Raw genomic sequence first — 13,245 nt, 5'->3', positions numbered from 1 at the left:
ATTATACTGTTTGTTAATAAGTGGATTATTTTCTTTAATCAGGCCAAATAGTGATGAGGGCACAGTTTCTGGGAACCCCCTTGAGTCTGGAGTGCGGTCTCTGGGAGCCCCCTTGAGCTGTCCCTGAGTCTTCTGGCTGGATCTGGCCTTCCCCTAGGGCCACAAGCCTCACATTGTCTTTGGGCCCAGATCTCTCCCTCTATTGTTACTTTAGATATGCATGCCTTCAGTTACTTCCCAATCTTGATATCTCACTATCTTGGATCCTGGACTCTGGCTCCACCTTAGCTTCCTTAGACTTCCCCTCAAGACCCTCCCTAAACCCCTCCTCTAGTCACCCCAGACGACCCCTCAATCCCTCCTACAATCTTTGTGTATATAATCTCCATCTTGCCTCCATGAAGGTGCTCAGATTCAATCTAATTCAGTAGGTTGAATCTGGCCCGCTTGTGAAAACAGGCATCACAGGGTGGGGGGATTTCTTAAGACAGCCCATTATGGTGAATCCCTAATAAACTTTGTCTTTTCCCTTGGCTGAGAAGGCTTGAGTCGAATTCTTTTGGCAGGACCTGGAGTGTAGGTATTTTGGGGCTGCGGCGGTCACCCCTAGAAACCTGTGGTTCCCCTACAATCATCATTTACAAAAACCTCTTCAGGGTGGGAGTGGGGGGTTGTGGTAGGGGGACCAATCAGCAGAATATTGCAATAGTCAAGGAATGAAGTGATGAGGACTTTCTCCAGTGTGGGAGCAATGTCAGAAGAGGGAAGGAGACACATGAGAAAGATATACAAAAGCAAAATCCACATGCCTTGGCAACAGTTTGGATAAGGGTGGGAGTGAGAGAGAGAAACCAAATATGACACCTAGGTTGTAAGCCCATGGGACTGGGAAGGTGGTGGGGACCTTAAAAATAATAGGGTAATTTGAAAGTGGGGAGGATTGGGAAGGGGAAAAGCTAAAGGGTTCAATTTTGGCTATGTTGATTTCAAGACTGTTTTAAAATATCTAGTCTCAGATGTCCTATAATCATTTGAAGATGTGACTAGAAGTCAGAAGAGCAGTTAGGACTGGATAAGTGGATTTGAGAATCATTAATATACAAATGCAAGTTGAATACCTGGGGCATAATGAAACAATATAGAGAAAAGGTCTGAGAACAAAACCTCCTGGGATACCTTTGGTGAACATTTGAATAGGGAAAATAAAGGTCAAAAGTTCTATTGTATAATCCTTTCTAATGTAAGCAATGTAGCCAAACTGAATGTAAATGCTCTATTTATACCTTGCATTCATTTAAAGTTAGCCAATAACTTCGTTTTTCCCTCTATTCCTATTTAATGCTCTTTTCTATCAACCTAATTTGTAACTACTCATAAAAGTCATATATTAGCAGAACTCCTTTAAAAAAGGATCAATTAATTTTCAGCTCAGCTTTGAATCTCCCTTAGCAATTGCCACAGTACTGTGCACATAATAAGCACTTCATTTACTTTTCCCTGAGGTAAGAAGGCTTCTCTATTGAGAATCTTATTGAATGGCATTTTCAACATTCAAATGTGAAATCAAGTAGTATTTCAAATGTTGAAGCACCTGTTTATGTAACATAGAAACCATTTTCTATAACATCAATACATGTATACACATATACTGTATATTCATGCTTTGTGTGTATTTATGTGCATTCATATATCTCTGTATAAATATATATATATATACATATACATTTAGATATATACATATACGTGCATATATATACATATATATGCATGTGCCAATTGTTATAGTGGATAATAGTGGAATAAGTCATCATTAATGTTATAGTATCCAATAGTGGTGTTGATGCAGTTGTAGGTTGAGATTAAAATTATACTTTGATGTTATTCTAGAAGGGTTTCAATGCACCAAGTACTACTATTATGCTAAAGGTAGGAATTGTGTAAGAAACCTAGCTCTAGAAATAGTAAAATAAGTAAGAAGATACTTTTTTCTACTTTATGTGAAATAGGCCACATTGGTTATGATAAAACTTAATCAGAAAAGATATATGTTCTTTTAAATCAGAATAAATTCTAAATACTCATCTGCCTTTAGAAAGAAATTAATTATGATACGAATCAATTTTGGAGGGCATTTGAAAGGTAGGTAGTAGTGGATATTTTTAAAATTGAAATTATATATTATGGTAGGAGAAACAACATGTTTATGTGTTGCATTTCTCTTAAAAGGAGTTATACTAAAAAAAATTTAAATTATTCAAAAATGTCTGAGTATTTAGAAAACTGTTTATTCAAGAAGAGGAAAGGATTATGCTAAAGCTGGAAAGATTTAGTTGGAGAAAGAATTGCCAAATGCAGAATCCTTGTTGAAAATATTTAGACCCCTGTCATTTGAAGAATGACTAAACAAATTATGGCATATGAATGTAATAGAATATTGCGATGTTATAAGAAATGATGAACTTGAAGAATCCAGAGAAACACAATAAGGTATCCGTGAAATGTTAAGAAATATAGAGTATGTAGAACCATGAAAAATATATACAATTACTACAACAATACAAATGGAATAGCAATAACAAAAAGGAAATTAAATATTATGTTATCACCAAATTTGGCCCTGAAGTAAAAAGGAGAATGTGGTCCTCAATCCCTTCATTGCAAAGTTGTGAGACTATATGTGAAATACATTTCATAATACACTGTCTGACTTAACTAAACATTACAACATAATATAATGGAATATTACTACTGTGATCAAAGAAATCATGGTAGCCAAGAGACTGAGTTGGCTTAGTAGATAGAAAACTAGAGTCAGTAAAACCTATATTCAAATTCAGCATCAGTCATTTATTACCTATGTAATACTGGTCAAGTCATTTAACTTCTATTGACCTTAGTTTCTTCATCTGTAAAAAGGGACAATAATAGGACTCAGAGCTAGCACTTTGCAAACCCTAAAGTGCTATAAATAATTATAATAATAACTGTTATTACAAAGAACTCAAAGAAGCTTGAGAAGACATATGGATTGATGTAGGTATAAAGAACCAAGAAATAATGTCCAAAATAATGCGACAATATTATTTTATGTACCAAATTTGACTCTAGAAAAGAGTTGAATAAATGAATCTCTTTATCTACTTTACAGAGGTGGGTCAATATAAGTGAGTGGTATCCTATATGCTATCAGATACATTTGATACTTTGGCCACTTTTGCTGAAGTGTTTTTTTTTCTCTTTCTTTGTATTCTTCATCAGTAGGAATAAATTAGTAGACAGGAAAAGAGAAGGGTATATTCAGAAAGAAAGGTGGTCCAAAAATATATTAAGATTATAAAAAAAAGTTGAAATTTTACTAAAAACAAATGGTCTCCCTGCTAAGAAAATTAAACTCTGGTAGAAGAAAGATACCCAACAGAGAAGAGAGGAAGGAACTACTTTACTCGTTTAGGATTGACTGGGACATCTTGAAAATAAAATAAGCCCTCCTAGAATTTTCCAGGACTAGCAGAAGGAAGTACCAGATAAGACTGAATGAAGGGATTAGGGTAAACACCTCATTATAGACTGCAGAGAACTGACAGGAATGTAAGGCTTGTCAACAGAGAAGCAACAAGTGTATATACTAATGCTTACAGTTTTCTAGGCATGTAAACCTCTTAAAGTCACCTAATGTCAAAGCTGGAGTCTGGCATGAGTGATCACAATACCTAGGGTTCCAGACTCTGGAAGAAGTGTGACAGGCTTAGAATGGAAAAAAAAAAAAAAAGCTCAAATGACAGCAGAAGTAAAGACAAAAACAGTTGAATATTCTTTTTTTATGGATTTTAGTTTACTTAATTAATTGGGACATAATAGGCGATACTCTTGCTGGGAAGACAACTTTAAACAAAAATAAAAATCAATTGCAAAGTTTCTATGGGTAGTTATGGGTAGACGCACCTTCCTGAGTTTAAATCTAGCCTCAGACACTTACTAGCTCTGTAATCCTAGACAAGTCACTTAACCCTATTTGCCTCAGTTTCCTCCACTGTAAAATGAGCTAAGAGAAGGAAATGGCAAATCACTCCAGCAGTATCTTTCCCAAGAAAACTCCAAATGGAGTTACAAAGAGTTGGACCCAACTGAAAATGAGTGAATAAAAGTTTATGCACTTTGATAATAGAAAATTTCATAGAATCTTATACTCTGAAAGATGGAAGGGACTTCAATGGCCATCTAATCAAAACAATATATGAAATGTTTTTATATTTAAAAATATGCAATTTTAACATCCCTTGCAAGCTTTATTGTACTTATTAAGTGGTCATTAAGCCTCTGCTTGATCTGGTTGCTTTCTGTGACTTTTCTGAGTCAAATCCAATTAATGGAAATATTGCTCAGATATGAAGGTGTACTGTCTGGTACAAAAAAGTGAAAGTAACTTTACCTACATAAATCCAGATTTCTAAAAGAGTCATCTAATTTAGACCTAAAGGGAGATGTAGAAATCATACGATTGTAAAAGTTGGAAGGGGGATCAGACTTCACACAGCTGAACTCCCCATTTCTCAATTGAGGAAACTGAGGCCTTGGGAGGAAAAATAATTTGTACAAGGTGACACAGGTAATAAGGTTTAGATGTAGAATTTGAACTTAGGTTCTGTGTTACCATAGCCATTGTACTTTTAATTATGTCAAGATCCTTTCTAAAATCAATTAAATTATTCGAGCTTTCAATTTATAACTTTTGGATTGTCATCGGAAGCTTAATTTACTAACCATTGTGCTACAGAGGTACATAAAATTTATTTTCATAGTAACATACTCCATGAAGATTTCCAACATCATGGTCATGCTAGACTATAAAGTACAGACAGATGGATAGAGAGACAGGAAGAGAGAGAAAGAGAGAGAGAGAGAGAGGGAGAGAGAGAGAGAGAGAGAGAGAGAGAGACCTGAAGGAGTCTGACTCTTCAAGTGAGTGATTTCAGGTGCTTCTGGCTTCCATCCACAAGAAGGAAGATGGAAGAGGCCAACCCCACTTCAGGTTACTAAATTAAAAGACTCGAAGAAGGAAAACATAATTGGAGCTATGAGTCTCCATCATGTCTCTATCCCAAGTTTGCTACTCTAGAAACTCCAGGGAATTTTCCTTTAGATAAGACCCAAAATTCTCTCTCTTTTGGTCAAGCTGAATTATTTTGGTCCCAATAGGAGATCTCCTTTCATTATTGTCTAGTAAACATTCTCATATGTAAACCTTCTCTTATTTCTGTTTTGCTATGAGTTGGATAAATGGATTTCTTTGTGATTTGCTATTGTGTATGGCTTATTCAGCAAGGACTAGCACCTCTGGTGTGAGGACTTGTGTGTGTGTGTGTGTGTGTGTGTATGCGTGTGTGTGTGCATGTGTGCATGCATGTGTGTATATATTTACATATTTATGTATATGTGGGTGTGTTACTTAGAATTTCTGGATTTTGTCTATAATATTCCCTGGAGTTTTGTTTTATTTTCTTGGGGGCGTAGAATTCCTTTCAAGAAGTGATCAGCAGCATCTTTCCACACCACTTTGTTTCTAAGAGAAATAATTACCCTCTGCTTCTAAGATTAGCAGTTTTTTTGTAAGGATTTTTGGCAATAAGTCTAGTCTCTTTTATTTTTGGTCACAGCTTTCAAGAAGTCTAGTGATTCTTTTCCTTTTCTTTTTTCTACCTCAATCCATTTTCCAAGTCAGTTCTTTTTTCTTATGAGATATTTGATATTTTCTTCGAGGCTTTTAACTTTGTTTTTAACATTTCTTGTTGTCTCAATGTGTCATGAGATTCTATTTGTTCCATTTTAATTTTTATGGACTTTGTTGTTTTGATAAAATTTTATAGTTCTTTTGCTAAATCGCTATTTTTCCTGTACTTTCTTTGATGAATCTTATTTTTTCCATTTTTTTCTAGAATTCTCATTTCATTTATTAAAAAAAAAACTTTTAAACTATTTTTTTTAAAGTTTACTTTGTCTTTTCCAAGAATTATATTTGAATTTATGCTCAGGCTGTGTCTTTGAAGCTTTACTTTTAAATATTTTGGAATCATTCTCTTCTGGGTTTTGCCTCTTGAGCATCTGTATCACCATAGTAACTTTTTTATGGTGTGATTCTTTTTGCTCTTATTTGTTTGTTTCTTCATTCTTTCATCCTACTTCCTGATGAGAGACTTTATGTTAAGGCCAGGCCCTGTACACTTATGGGGAGAATATCTGGGCTGATCCTGCTATTGCATTCTTGGGGTATTAAACAGTATGTTATTCTTGGTTCTCAGAAACAGCTTATTCTGGGGATCATCAAGTCTTCAGGCTTCCCAAGTGGTCATGTCCAGAGAAAAACCTGTTCGATATGTTCTCTGGTCTAAGCTCTATGAATTTCTCCCCTTGCTTTGAGTTTGAAAAATAGCTTTGATTAGAGTTTCAGTAGACTGCTGTTTTACTCAGCAATTATTAGATTGTTAGAAATTTATGATTGTTCAGAGTGGTAGAGCTCCAGGCTTCCCTTTTGCCTTGGACTCCTGCCCTTATTATTCTGTAGGCTTTACTCTGGGCTGGAGGTTGGAGCTTAAATTTTGCTCTGTTCCTGGGGTCTAAATCACACTGTTACTGCTTGCATCTCAAATTGGTCCTTTCGCAGTATACAATCTAAGGTCTGAACTCACTCTCTCCACTAACATATCAGCCCTGGGGGCAGGTTCCTTCTTTAGTTTTCCCTGGATCTGTGACATGCAATTGAGTAGCAATCAAAAGAGTAGTCAGGTAGCACCTGCCCTACACACTACAAAAGTTTTAGTCACTCTGTTCTAGATAGGAAACCTCACCTTACCCTGGTACACAGCCTTTTAGTACATAGCCTCTTCATGTGCTCTAATGATCTGTGTGTTGGTGCTCCTGATCAGACCACATTTCCAGTGTCACAAACCTCTCTCTCTGTCTTCTTATGGCAATGAGGACTGGAAAAATGATTAACTGATTTTTTCTTGGATTTCCCATTCAAGATGGAGTCTGGTGCACTTTCAAAATGTTTGGAGGAGTTAGAGTGGGGTGGGAAGAAACACTCATAGTACTTCTTGCTAATCTGCCATTTTGACCTTGCCTATCAGTGGTTTCTAAATGTTCTCTGCCTGTCTTCATAACAGCTAAACATACATAAAAGCTAAATAAGATAAATAGGAGGGAATCTTTAATACTATTCATACCTCTGGCAAGAAGTTTGTGTTTACTCAAACATTAAACACACCTATTCCTAAACATTTTTTTTTTCTGAACAAGCCAATCAGCATGCGAAGTTCGGCCTTAAAGAATTCTCTCCCAATTACATGTTAGATTTGTCAATAGGATATCATCATACTTAGAATAACTACTAGATATGACTTCAAAGAGAGTCTTTTTAACTTCAGAAAAAAGTTGTCTTCAAAAAAATCTAACCTCAGTATTGTTACACTTATTTTAAAGAACTCTGAGACTCTTAAGCCAAATGCCCAACAGATATTTCCATTGCTTATTTAGATATCATCAAAACTTTTTTTTACCATCAAAAAAACAATAGGGAATGTTTGTTTTGGAAGCATTTTTTTACCTTAGTATCATGTTCCTCCAATTCTACTCTGGTGTCTTATTAGGGTGTTACATGAGATAATCTTTCTCTGTCGCTTTCTGTCTTTCTCTGTTTTTCTTTCCATCTCTGTCTCAATCTCTGTCCCTCTCCCCTACATACAACAACTCATGAATATAGTCTTTGAAGGAGTATGTGTATGTGTGTGTGTGTGTGTGTATTATATATATATATATATATATATATATATATATATATATATATATATGTATAATATATTTATTCGTTTATTTATTTGTATGTGTGTTGCTCAAATGGAAGGAGTAACAAGAATATTGTATTTACATAGATGGAACCATGGATCTTTTAAAGTAATAAAGTAATAGATGGTGACACCTTCTAACTATCTTTCCTCAAAGTTATATTTGTGCTCCTTTAGTTCTTTTGCTGTCATCTTTACAAAAATTGTATAGCAGTCTTTTATCTTCCATGCTAAGGTTCTTCCAAATGAGATAGTTGTTTTGTTGTTGTGGTCTTTTTCCCTCCAATCATCCAGTAAATGCTGGTGGTGTGCCAATAACGTAATTGTGTCAGATGACTACTGAGCTAACAATGCCTTATTCCACAGAGCAAGAGGTTACTTTAGCACATAAATCTCTGGCATCATCCAATACTTTAAATGTGCTCTACAGCACTTTTAACTGAACAGCAGTTTCTAAGGTTTTTAGTTCAATGACTTGACAGCTGATCGACATTCTATTTTGTCTTTGTTGTTTTACAAAGGAATGAACAGATTCATCACCCTCCCAATGTCGACCATGACTGGGCCTTCAAAATGCTTTCTGCATGGAAGTGACATTCTGGAGTTTTTTTCTCTAATCTTTATAATATACATTCTGTTTATTAACATTTTATTTTAATACTATGCCAATGTTTTTAATTTACATGCTTAATGTATTATTTTTAAAATTCATTATATGTGTGTATAAAATTGTGTGCATGTATAAAATTACATGTGTGTAAAACTTTTCCATGTAATATCATTTTTAAAAAGGTTTCCTATATTATTCCCATATTCCAATATTATATTATATTTCCTATATTATTTCCCATACTACACTTTAGAAGTGTAATCACCAAACTTATATCCATATGACTAAATCATACAGAATAACTGATTGGGGCAATGACATCATCTGCCAGGTAACCTCTGGTGAAAACTATAAATTCCTATTGTTTACTGAGGTCTTATTTTAAGTCATTGTTTCAACAATCCGGCTAGCAGCTTCTGTGGGGGTGTAAGATCCACCAACAACCAGCAACCAGAAAGCTGCCAACACACTGCAAAAGCACAGGTTCTTTTGATCTGCTTTAGTAAGGAAAGCAACGTTAAGGGGTTGACAAGTTTACTTTAATCCAGCATACAGACAGCATTCACTTAGTTCAGGAGAAAAAACCAGCACCCTGAACTTCAGAACAAAATACAAACAAATTACAAACATCAACAGACAGACCAAATACAGATTGATAGTTACCAACATCTAGGTTCAGCCTGGGAGCTCATAACGAGGGCTGGTCCAGAGTCACGCATGCCACCATGGCTGTGGGAAAGAGCTCCAAAGAAAAGAAAGACAACCTCTGGTTTTATATCTTTTTCAGGGTCCAGGGTGAGTCACACATGCGACTCACCCACATGACCTAGAATCATCACAAAGAGGCGACTTAGACCCAAGTGGTCTAAAAGCCTCTGCTGTCCCAGACATGTCACTCAAACTCATGTGTAAACTAGGCCCTCCCCTGAGTTAGCTCCACGTTGGGCCCCACCCCACTGTAGTTACCAATCCATACCCACATGGGTTTTACACCTAATAGGGGTTTGGGCCTGGGGCTTAGCACCTAGTAAGGCTCAATGAAATACACTGAATTTACTCAAAGGAAACAAAAGCCAAGCTCTTCAAGGGCACTTGGTTGAACTAAGTGCTAAGAGCCCATTTTGCTTACCAACACAGTCATGACTTCTCCAGGGATATGGATAGGATATCCATGCCTTAAAGAAGCCCTGTAGAAGCCATATTTGGTGGGAGAAGAAAGGAAGTGGTATCTTCTTCCCTCCCTAATGCAAGATAGGATGGAATTTGCAGGCCCTCTGACTTAACCTCTCACACCCATGAGCCTATCTGAACAGGACAATTGTCCACAGAGCTGCCATGGGTTAATTCTACAGATTGAAAGTTCACTGCCAAAATGTCATTGTAATCTACTTCTGCACATGTTCAGCATCTGAAAATGCTTGCAGGATTTCATCAGTACAAGCCCATCAGGTATTACCAAAACTACCACTGCTGATAATTTTGCAGGCAGAAGTTACACGAGGTCAAATGTTCACAATGAAAGAGGTCATCCAGTATCTAGGCTGGTATAGAATGGTGAAACTGCTTTAAGATCAGCAGGAAAAGCATGTGGTATGTTGGGGTGTGGATCTTCTAGGAGAGCTGCTATGAATTCAGAACTTCTCTGTGAAATATTCAAATCCCCTTTATGACGTGCTAAGAAAGAACCTGGTTATTGCAACTGTTTCAGATGCTGCATGGATTGTTTCTCTCCCCCAGGATCAGAGTACAGATAGTTTAAAACAAAATCAACTGAAGCAAAGTGAGTAGAGAAGTTCTAGCCCCAGGAATAGAACTGAAGAAGGCAATGTTCCTGTTTTGTTTGCCTCACAGGGCAAATGGAGAAACCCAAGAGGATATGAAGACTTGATATAAAATTTAACCCTAAACAAGTCACCTAGTTTAGACCTTATGTTTGAGGAATGGGATGTAACTGGCCTGCCTTTGTGATTCTCAGGAAACTTCAGAAACAACTAAACACCTAGAAGTAACAGATCAACTGACTTGCAGACAAATCAGGATGTAGATGCTGCCATAGTTTCAGACACTATGGATGACATAATTCGTGCATGAGTCAGGATCAGAGCAGCCAAATTTTGCAGTAAAAATTGAAGCTACTGATACTGAACAAGCAAGTGAATGAGGGAAATCATGACAACAAATTGATTAAAGTTAGGATATGTGATATCCTTGAGGACTCTTAGTGCTTAAGTGATGACACAGATATAAAAGTTACTTCTGAGGATGAATGGTAGTGCACCAAATGTAAGAAGTTTAATTCTCCAAGGAAAAACTACTGTTTTGATGTTCATCATGAGAAAAATAGCAGTATGCAGATTGTGCTAAGCTGCCCCATTCCTTTTCTGGGTCCAATATCACTGCCATGCCAGTGAAGAAAGATGACCAAAGAATTGATGTACCTGATTGATGAAGAAGCATCTTTTACCCACTTGTCTATCCCAAAGAACTATATATTATTGAAGAAAAACCTAAAGTACTGGACCCTTGCTGCTTAGTAGAATTCTGGGTTTGGATCAGATTTCTGATAGCCAGGAGACCATTTCAAGCATAGGGGTTGGTTCATACAACCTTTATGAACAGAAAATAGATGCAGCAGCTATGGAGGATTATAAAAAACGAGGTTATAGGATGGGAACATTATTCACAGAAGGACTGCTCACTTTGAGTTTTGCTTTCACTGTGACAAAAAGATTAAAGAAGACCTAACCTTGTTAACCTTATTTGTAAGTAATCTATTCAGATTGTCAACAAAAACTTTGGGAATAGTCTTTTAGCCCACTGAGTTTTAAAGACCTGAATGCCAGCCATTTCAGGACTCCAAACATCAGTGATGAGCATTTCCACTTAGAGTGTGGGTTTCGAATGTCCCTTTTGTTTGTGTACTATTCATGGCAAACTCATCTAAAGTTTGATCATGAGGTCTTTACGACTGGATAGCTTTTCCTGAAGATTCTTTTTTGAAAACCTATTAAAATGGGATAACAGTTTTTCAGAAATTACTGACCCAAATGAAAAGTATACAGAATAGCTGCCCTCCTTTCCTTCATAAAATGAAGTAAATCCAGAGGCACTTGAAAGGAAGAAGGGGCCTATATAAGCATGACACAAATATGAGGAACTAAATGGCGCAGTGAATAGAACACTGGGCCTGTAGTCAGGATGACCTGAGTTCAAATCTATCTTTAGATGCTTCCTAGCTGTGTGACCACTGACAAATCATTTAACCCTGTTTGCCTTGCTTTTCTCATCTGTAAAATGAGCTGGAGACATAAAGGGCATAACACTCCAGCATCTTTACCAAAACAAACTTCAAATGTGTTCATTAAGAATCTGAAACAACTAAACAACAAAAATATATATAAGCCTTTTTTGCTAAGCTATTAGGGATTTCAAATTGCTGGAAAACTCTCACTGTTAGTAGTAGAGTTTCTAACAACTAAATGACTAGAAAAAAAATTGAAGTTGTAAAAATGAAAACATAACCGTTAATCTCAAGAACATTCCTTCAGCTTACTATAGTCCAATGGATCTCTTCACTTTGCAGTCAGATTGTTCATTTTGAGGACAAGGGCCTCGAGCAAAAGCAGAGTAGCTTATTGATGCTTCATTTTTCCACAGACTGAGCTGTTCTGTTTACTGAGCCACCACATGTTGAAGTGTTAGACCACACAAGAAATCTAGAATTTAGTGTATACTACCGTATTCCTCAAAGGGCATTTTCATAGAAGCACAGAATAAATTAGCTCTAATATATAACAGTATCAACTCTCATTTTTTCAAATGAAAAGGCAAGGTCCAGAGATATTGGCATTTGTCTCGAGTTGAATAGCTAGTGACAGAGCTAGGACCAGAATCCTGGACTTCAAGAAACAGGAATATTTAAATTGTGCATTTGATTGAAACATTCAATTATACTGAAATGCTCTGAAGAGTGTCATCATCCAAAGGTTGCCATAAGACCCTAACAGGAAGTGGTAAATTTTGGTTGTCAACACTAATTACTTAAGCATTATTTCATTGGGCCATATTGTGAATATTCTGAAGGTGAAGGAATATTTAAATCTTGTATTCTCTATTTTCTCCATGAAAATGTGCCTCGGAGTTTAAAGCAGCTTCTATTGTTTGCTTTTTTTTTTTCTCTTCCATTTTGCCATATAAAAAGGTTGCTTTTGAGAGTGATTAAGTTTTATGATTGAGGATTTACATTACAGGCACTTATTAGCCACCTTTTTTATACAAGGGATTATACAAGGCCTTGGGTAATTTCCAATCAGTGGTTTATCATTGCAGAGACTAACAGATATTTTGGTAGATAATGTAAAAAATTGTCTCCAATATATTTTCTTCTGACATTAGGGTTATTGTTTTAACTTCTCTTATTTTCCTTAATAATAAATCGAGCATTCTATCCATTGATTTATCAAACCTTTCTTGAACCTATGTGAATTTTCAGGTGTACATATACTTTGTCAACAAATTCAATATTTACTATTTAGTTGATTTAGAAGTTTATTTAACATTATTTGTTTAGAGGAGGAAAACATGGTTTTCCTTTGTATAGAAAGTGGTGGATACTTGGGAACCTTGTACTGACTATTACTGACATCTAATTTCCATTTTTCTGACAAGAAGTGACACTAAAGAGAGAAATAGTATTTCTTCTACCAGACTTTGAGGTCTTCTCTTGGACCAACCTTTCTAGTGCAGATCTCAGTGAGAGACCTCATTCTAGCTTATGGTTATTGATCAGTACATTTA

The 13,245-nt window shown here is 36.1% G+C and overlaps 1 pseudogene; it reads left to right on the top strand.

The window, feature by feature from the left end:
• Positions 1-320: 320 nt before the first annotated feature.
• Positions 321-11,261, top strand: LOC118847250 (annotated as a pseudogene).
• The last annotated feature ends 1,984 nt before the right edge of the window (positions 11,262-13,245 follow it).

The sequence above is a fragment of the Trichosurus vulpecula genome, chromosome 4 (genome assembly GCF_011100635.1).
Source record: "Trichosurus vulpecula isolate mTriVul1 chromosome 4, mTriVul1.pri, whole genome shotgun sequence".
Classification (NCBI taxonomy): Eukaryota; Metazoa; Chordata; class Mammalia; order Diprotodontia; family Phalangeridae; genus Trichosurus; species Trichosurus vulpecula.
This window is presented reverse-complemented; position numbering and strand designations above follow the sequence as displayed.